The 9,202-nt window shown below is 37.4% G+C and overlaps 1 non-coding gene across 1 annotated transcript; it reads left to right on the top strand.

The window, feature by feature from the left end:
- Positions 1-3,049: 3,049 nt before the first annotated feature.
- LOC149829938 (small nucleolar RNA R71) lies at positions 3,050-3,154 on the top strand. Its single transcript, XR_016433936.1, has one exon. It is a non-coding gene; the product is annotated as a small nucleolar RNA R71 (small nucleolar RNA).
- Positions 3,155-9,202: the final 6,048 nt, after the last annotated feature.

Raw genomic sequence — 9,202 nt, 5'->3', positions numbered from 1 at the left:
GAGAGATTTTGCTGAAATCTTTTATGAATCGCCTATAAAAACCCGCATGCCCTAAAAATAACCTAATCTGCCTCACAGAGGTGGGTGGAGTCAATCGCGAAATGGATTCCACCTTCGCTCTGTCAACCTCAATGCCTCGCTTGGACACAATTTGTCTAAGCACAATCCCCTCCTGGACCATAAAGTGGCTCTTTTCCCAACTCAAAACAATATTTGTCTCCGCACACCTACTCAATACTCGAGTAAGTTTTTGGAGGCAATCTTCAAATGAAGAGCCATAAACTGAAAAGTCTTCCATGAAAACCTCCATCACATAATCTATCATGTCCGAGAAGATAGCAAGCATGCACCTCTGAAAAATGGTTGGGGCATTGCATAGCCCAAACGGCATACGTCTGAACGCGAAGGTGCCATAAGGACATGTAAATGTCGTCTTCTCCTGGTCGTCAGGATGGACAACTACCTGATTGTATCCTGAGTATCCATCTAAAAAGCAGTAGTAGCTCTGTCCTGTGAGTCTCTCTAAGATCTGATCAATGAACGGCAATGGGAAATGATCTTTCCTAGTTGCCACGTTCAGCTTTCTATAATTGATGCAGACTCGTCATCCTGTAGTGGTTCTCATCGGAATTCTCTCACCCTTCTCGTTCTCCACAACAGTGAGTCCTGACTTCTTTGGCACAATCTGAATCAGACTGACCCACTGACTATCAGAAATAGGGTAGATAATCCTGACATCCAACCACTTCACCACCTCATTCTTCACCACTTCCTTCATATTGGGATTTAGCCGTCTCTGCATATCTTGCACCGGCTTGACTTCCTCATCGCAATGGATTCTATGCATGCAGAATGAAGGATCAATCCCCTTCAGATCAACAACTCCCCAGCCAATCGTTGCCTTGTGCTCTCGCAGAATAGTCAACAATCTCTGCTCCTGCTCCTTAGTGAGCAGGGACGAGATGATCACAGGCAGAGTCTTATCATCTCCGAGATATGCATACTTGAGTGAATCCGGTAAGGGTTTCAACTCGAGTTTCGGAGGTGACTCAATCGAAGATTTGGCGAGGGACTCCGCAAGTGGTAGAAGAGGTTCAATGATAGCTCCCCAAGGTGGTCTCTCTGACGACACTCTAGACACATCTACGCTATCTATATAACTATTCTTCTCTATATGGTACAAATCTAAAGAATCCTCAGTAATATACAAATCGGGTTGCTCCTCCAATAACTCCTGCGCAATATCTACATAGAAGCAGTCCATGTCTCCTGCTGGTCCCATAGCGGCATTGAAAATATTCAGCTTGACCTTCCTATTGCCGAATGAGAGATCCATGGCTCCGGTCCTACAGTTGATGCACGCATTGGTAGTCGCCAAGAATGGTCTGCCCAAAATGATCGAAGTCTGGTGCTGGCTGTCTACTCCTTCCATATTCAGAATGATGAAATCGACGGGGAAATAAAAGTCATCCACCTTAACTAGCACGTCCTCCAAGACACCTCTCGGTACCTTGACAGAACGATCTGCCAGCTGAAGTGTAATAGGGGTCGATCTCATCTCTCCTAGCTCAAAAAAATCAAAGAAATACCCGAGCAGAATGTTCATGCTTGCTCCAAGATCGAGCAATGCGCGTTCTATCCAGATGTTCCCTATGGTACAAGCAATGATCGGGGCTTCAGGGTCCTTGAGCTTTGGTGGTGTCTGATGCTGAAGTACTGAACTCACATGCTCAGTAAGATGGACCCTGTTAGGAACTCTCTCTCTAGATTTCTGCTTCTGCGTACATAGCTCCTTCAGGAATTTGGCATATGTCGGCACCTGCTGAATCACATCAAGCAAAGGTAAGTTGATTTGCACATGCTTGAAGATGTCCAGCATGTCCTGGATCTTCGCACCCTACTTCCCTCTAAATCTGGGAGACTCTCGTGCTTTAGGATAGGGTGGTGGGGGAATATACTCGGGTGGTTCCTCCTCTTTGTGAGAGGGTTCGCTCATATCCTTCTTCTGCACTGAGGATGAAGATGATGATGATGATGGGGACGGGGATGATAATGATGGCTCAGCCGACGAAGGTGAAATAATGGTCTTTGGCTCCTCTATTTTCTCTCTACTCTCTCTCTCTGCTCTCGACGTGATACTCACGTCCACTCCTCAGGGCCATAACAGATTTGGCCTGCTGCTGTGACTCGTCATGAAATAGGCCTCCAGTCATCTGGTCCTTGCCCTTCGGGTTCATGACAGCCTAGCTCGGCAATGTACCCTCGGGTCTTCTACTGATCGCCTCTACTAACTGTCCCATTTGCGACTCTAACTTCGCAATGGACTGCGTATGTGAGCTCAATATCTGGCTACACTTCTCGAAGGCATTCTGATTAGAGGTTTTCACCTCTTGGAATGCCTGGAGAAGTCTCTCCTCAAAAGATGTTTGCGGGGCAGACTCCTGCTGAATCAGGGGAGGAAATGAGGAAGACTGAGAATAACTCGGCCTCGGAAATGTCAGAGAAAAAGATGGCGGCCGAGTTGGCTGAGAGGATGTAGGCATCTGCATGAAAGACTGGATTCTTTCATGAAAAATTGGGATGGTTATGCCAACCCAGATTATATGTAGATGAGAATGGGTTGTTCGGCGGTCTGACGTAACCTTGAGCTGCCTGAACTTGTTCTTGAACAAATTCAGGGTACTGAGTTGCCGAAGGGCACTCAGTAATATCATGTGCCGAACTGGCACATAGAGTACACACCTGCTGGGTAGTGGGTGGTCCTGAGAGAAGCTGGTCCAGCTTCTGAGCAATCATGTCTACCTTGCACTGTAGTGTAGTAGATGGACCAATCTCAAGAACACCAGCTTTCTTCTGAATGCTGGGTGTGGCTCTATCCGAATGAGAGCTCGAAGCATGGTGGAGGGATTTCTCGACCAATGTATCAAACAACCTCCATGCTTCATCCTCGCTCTTCAACATGAATGTCCCCCTGTATGAAGAGTCGATCATATGACGATTCCTGTCAGACAATCCATCGTAGAAGCTCTGCACCAGTTGCCATCTCGGCACCTGATGATGGGGACATTTCCTGAGGAGATCCTTCATTCTCTCCCAAGTCTCATGAAAGTGCTCACCATCTAGCTCTTAGAAGCTAGTGATGGCTCTACAATATTGGTTCGTACAACCAATGGGAAAGTATTTCCTAAGAAACTCCTGCTGTAACTGATCCCACAACTCTATTTCTACAGAATCTAAGGACTTTAGCCAATACTTGGTCTTGGCCTTCAATGAAAAGGGAAATAGATTCAACCTCAAAGCGTCATTGTCGAAATTCTGTATCTTTACAGTAGAACAGATCTCGAGGAATTCATCTAAATGCTGGTAGGGATCCTCGTGACTAAGGCCATAAAAAGATAGGAGCATCTGGATAATGCTGGCCTTAATCTCGTAGTGAGGCGCTCCTACATCGGGTCTCTGAATGCAGGATGCCTGGACATAGTCTATGGGAATGAAGTATTTCTGCAGAGGACGTGGATGAACTGGGGGTGGAGGTGGAGGATCCATGTCAGCCATTGTTGTCGAACTTCGATGAGAATGTAAAATTCTCTCTGGGTTGTCAACAAATGGATGTAATGGTGTTCCTAGACCTTGTCACCCCTGCATACACTGGTACTAAGACCAGATGTAAGCACACGACCTAAATCTAAATCTAAACTAACACAGGTACTAAAATATAAATAACACAAATAGAACAACTACTACACAAATATGCTAAACTAATTATGTCAGAATTATCTAACTACGTAAATGAAATAACAAATTAAACTACTCTAAAGTACTGAAAAGATAAATACATGAAATCACAATTAAGTTTTTCTAAAACCCACCTGTCTAATCGCTCCTTGCAGAATGAATATAAAGTGAATCCTAGAAAGAACAGTACGTGAATCCTATATTTACTAACTATGTTAATCCTATATTCACTTACTAATCCTACTAACTAGAAAATTAAACAACTAAGTAACTAACTAAATCAGATTAATAAATCAAACTCTAAGAAATAAAATAAGTAATTCGCCGTTCCCCGGCAACGGCGCCAAAATTTGGTTGATCTTTTGGAAATGGTATTTTTAAAACAATAATTTTCAATAAAAGCTTTGGAAAATTGTCAACCAAAGATATAAAAACCGACTTTCCATGAAGTGGTAAGTGCGGGTCGAATCCTCAAGGAACAGGAGTTACTCAGAATATCTCTCAAAAGTTTAATTTATTAATCTCAAATCTCAATCTACAATTACAAAGTTAATACAACTACAATTTTAACACTAAAATGAAATAAAAAAGCAATTCAATCTTCAGTTGCACGCCAAGGGTATTTTGGTCCTTTCGCCAGTTATTCAATCTTCGCACTTAGACACTAAACCCTGGAAATGAGTATGCCTTTCAACCTAAAAACAAAGGAAAATAAATGGTTAATAACTTATGCTAATGATGCAAGCTATAAATGAAACTAAATCTAATTTTCAAGAAATTAATAGAACAAATCCTAATTATGAGAAAACAATTAACTAACCTAAGTCTAACAATGCTGTATGATGCAGCTGCAGCTCCTAATATGCATAAAATCCTCAAAACAGTACGAAAATGCTGAAAACAATAAAATTACTAAGATGCCCCTAACTAGTGTAAAAGAGACTTCTGACAACTCTTTGGAAAACCACTGTTTAACATAGCAAACGAAGTCCGATTTTCCCGAATTTGGTTCTGTTCTGTAACTAACAGACTAAATAATTTGACAGTTTTTACAGAATGAAAAAATGATATCTGGAACTCCAGATATAAGCGTTTCAAAATGAAGAAAAATCAGGATATCGCAAGTCCCGAAATTTAAAAACCAGAAAAAGCAGTTTTCACAAAACGCTTAAAAATCAGACCAACCCAACTCGGATCGAGCTGAAATTTGGTATGTAGGCAGTTAACACACTAGTAAAGGGAATAGAAAAATAAAAATTTAAAAACTCGAAATTTTTGCACAGGAAATGATGACAGTGCGATACGGCAAAAATCGGGTTTTGTTTTGAATGCACTATTCACTTTATAAATCTATTTAAACACTAAATAATGCAAATTAAACCTAATGCAACCTAAATGACAGATTGTATGCTGATGTTAAATGCAATGATGCGAAATGAAATAAAAACGAAATATGATATGCACTTTATGACTAAAAACAAAATGAACTAATAATGCAATTGTAACTAATGTACTTAAACATGCACTTAACTATATGAATGAGTGACTGCAATTAATACAAGCTAAATGCAAACGAACTAATTAAGTTACTAACATAAACAAAGCAAGTATCAAACACACCTTAAACAAGCAATGCTCCACTCTACTAGATCGATTAAAAGAAAACCTACACTACTTATACTGAAGTTAATATACTTAAAAATAAATGTACTAAACCACTAAATGCTAAAGAGTGGTGGGTTTAAGATAGGATTAGGCTCACGCCACACTTGGCTAGATTGACTGGGTTCACTAGGTGGACTCGACTTAGGCTAGGGACACGACACACCTAACTGGGTTGACTAGATTGACTAGGTTAGGTTAGGTTGACTATCTTAGACATTAGCTAATTTAAACACTTAAAATTAAAACTTAATTAATTAAGACTAAAGTTAATGACTCCACTAATTACACGCCTAATACAAGAAACCCTAGTTAAGGCCTTCCTAAATAAGACACTATCTACTAATCTAAAGTTAATACTATTAATTTAAATATTTAAAACCTAATTAATACACCTAATATAAGTTACTAAAGAAGAAGGTAATAATTAGGAGCTAGCAAATAGTTGGAACAAATTGATTTTGATAAAAACGTCCAATCAAGAGGGATAAACTTACCTTAATTGCTTGGTAAATCAAATGGTCATAAAGAATTGAAAACATCCAACTCACAGAGGGGACCACACGTTTCCAACCTTGCTTTACAAAAACAGTAAGTACTTTTTGAAAACCTTTCCAAAAATCTTGAACACGTTTTTAGTGATCTTTTAAAAAGAAAGAATAAGTTTTACTTTCAATCCCAAAAATCGTGTATCAATCTTTTAGTAAATCTTTGAAATCCAAATGGTGTTTCCAAAAATATTAAAAGGAGAAACTTTCTCTCTTGATTGGAGTAAATGTTCAAAATATTTCCAAAATAGTATGCACGAATTTGGAAGACAGCAGATTTTTTTTCTTCTAAACAAAACGTTTTCCACTCCAATTATTTTTTTACTCTTCGTCTAAAAACGTTAACACCTAGCTAATACAATGATACTATCTTAACCTAAACAATTAATATTCAACTACAGCAAGGAAAACATTAAAAAAACTAAATAAATATTCTAAAACACATTAATTGACATAATCTTAGAATCCAACTTGCTTTATTACACAAAAACGTCTCCTAAGCTATACCAATGAACCTGAACACTCTAAGACACTTTCTAAAGACACAAACCACTTAATAAAAACAGCCTAGAGCTCTAATGGAGCAGTAATGGCTGACGCCCCACCTTGGGGAAGACGACTAATCAAATAACAATAAAAATTTTCACATAACCAACATAAAATTGCAAAACTAAGCAAAGAAAATTATGCTAATGACAAATCTAACTTGCACAAAACCTTAATGAATCTAATTACACTAAGAAAACAAAACACATTAACTAAATATTTGTGATCATCGCAAAATTTTTCCTCTCGTAATGTTCTCTCTCTTCCTTCTCTTTTCCTTTCCAACCTCTATTTCCTCCTTTTTGAAGGGAGGAGAATAAAAGGGAGGAGAATAAAAGGCAGAAAGAAAGAGAGAAGAGAAAAGAAGAGAGAGAGGAACTCTTTTGCGGGGTCTCACTTGACCTTAATTTTGAAAGTATTTGAGAAAATAACTTGCCTCCGTTTTGAAATATTTGCGGGAAAACTGGGAGACGGGATCCGCTCGTCGGTACGAGGTTCGACTGTTCCTGGCGCCTTTACTAGGGGTAATCGAACCAAGGGTCGAATTTCATGCCTTTTACTTTGCTAAAAAATTATCTAAGAATCTATTCTAAGTCTAAATGCACAAAGAATCATGCTTGTGCAAATGCAAGGATGTATGCTCTTTTTAAAAATGATTTGAAATTTTCCAAGTGTTTCTGAGATGAATCTGATGATAAAGTGAAGGAATGGTTTCTAACTTAGAACTTTAAGATTTAAAGTTCCAAGTTTTTAGAGTAATCAGAGTCTGAGAATAAATCTTGGCTTTGAAAGAAATAATTCTGAAGTTGAGATAAAAGGAGAAGAAAGGAAACTTCAAAGTCATAAATGGACTTTGAATCAGAATAGACATGAAAATGGAATTGAATTCTAACTTTTGGAGTTTGAAATCAAAATAAACTGTGGAAAAATAGAATTGAGAAGTAAGATTGATTTGAAAGTTGAAATTCAAGATGTGATTTGGATCCAAAGTCTGGATTCTAAATAGAGTTGAAATTCAGGAGGAGATTGAATTCTTGGATTTAGAATCCTAAATGGGAATGGGATTTGAGTTTTGGGATGAAATGGAATTGGATTTGGAATTGAGAATGGAAGTTGATTTGAAATCTGGAATTCAGAATGGAATTTGAATTCAAAGTATGGATTCTAAATAGAATTGAGATTTTTAAATTTTGAATTCTGGATTTAGAATCCAAAACGGGAATTGGATCTGAACTCTGGGATCCAAGATGAAATTGGATTCTGAATTTTAAATGGAATTGGATCTAAGATTTGGAAGCCATGATAGATTTTGGATCTGAAGTTTGAGATCCAAAAAATAGAATTGGGATCTGGATCCTAAGATGGACTTAGATCTGAAGTCTGAGATGCAAAGTAAAGTTGGGTTCTGGATCCTAAAATGGATTTGGACCTGAAGTCTGAGATCCAAAGTGAAGTTGGATTCTGGATCCTAAAATGGAATTGGATCTGAAGTCTGAGATCCAAAAAGTAGAATTGGGATCTAGATCCTAAGATGGATTTGGATCTGAAATCTGAGATCCAATGTAGAATTGGGTTCTGGATCCTAGAATGGATTTTGGATCTGAAACCTAAGATCTAGTGATGGGAGTTGAATTCTGGATCCTAAAATAGAATTTGAATCTAAAGTCTGAGATCCAAAAATGGGGATTGTACTTGAAAATCCGGATTCAAGTTGGGATTAGGATCTAACTTTGGATATTTGGAATTTCAAAATTGAGTTTGAGAATGATTTTCAAAGTCAAATTGGACTTTGAACTTGGATTTGGAATTTTATAAAATGAATCAAGTTGAATTTTAAACTTTGAATTTGATTTCAAAGTTTGGAAATGAGGTAGATTTGAAATAGGAATTTGAAGAAGAGATATTCACAATCACTTGGATTTTAAAAGGAAATTTTGAAAATATGATGCAATTCTATCCTAAATGATGAAATGAATTTGAACAATTTTGAAATAGGATTTTGAAAAGTTATTCCATTCTTTAAATGAATTAAGAATGAGGTTGAAGATATAATATATCCCTGACTATGGTCATTGAATATATTATATAATAACCACATTTAAATTCAAGTGAAGAATAAAATACATTTTTATAGATTTCAAAATGAAATTAACTCTCAATATACCCTGACTATGGCCATTGGTATATATATTGAATTAATTTTAGATTAAATTCTGATAAAAGAGAAAAATATTTAAAGAAAATATGATGATTTTTGAAAAGAGGGATTCAGTGTTTGATGTCTTCTTTTAAATCGTTGTAATTTTGAAAAGATTTTTATATGAAAAGCATGTGAAAACCAGACATCAAATAATAAAAACCGGTTCTCACTAGTGGATGAGATCGGGTCGAACTCAGGGAACGAGAATATGTTGTATTCAAACACATAAATCTAACTAATCTTTATTGCCGAATTATTTGAAATGTAAAATATTCAAGAAAAGTAAAGACAACTAACTATTACAACAAATGAATACCCTTCGCAGAGGGCGTAAAGTGCAATATTTACAAACCCAATTAAATTCCTAAATTCTAAAATAAGAGAAAAACATCTTCTATTCTTGCATTTCCCATGTCATGCAATCGCTTCTGCTCCACTCCTGTGCGAACCTGCACAAATAAAACGAACACGAGCAGTACCAGAGATAGAAATAGAAACCTATATTAACTAG

Source organism: Nuphar pumila, chromosome 8, assembly GCF_984573655.1.
Source record: "Nuphar pumila chromosome 8, dmNupPumi1.hap1.1, whole genome shotgun sequence".
Classification (NCBI taxonomy): Eukaryota; Viridiplantae; Streptophyta; class Magnoliopsida; order Nymphaeales; family Nymphaeaceae; genus Nuphar; species Nuphar pumila.
This window is presented reverse-complemented; position numbering and strand designations above follow the sequence as displayed.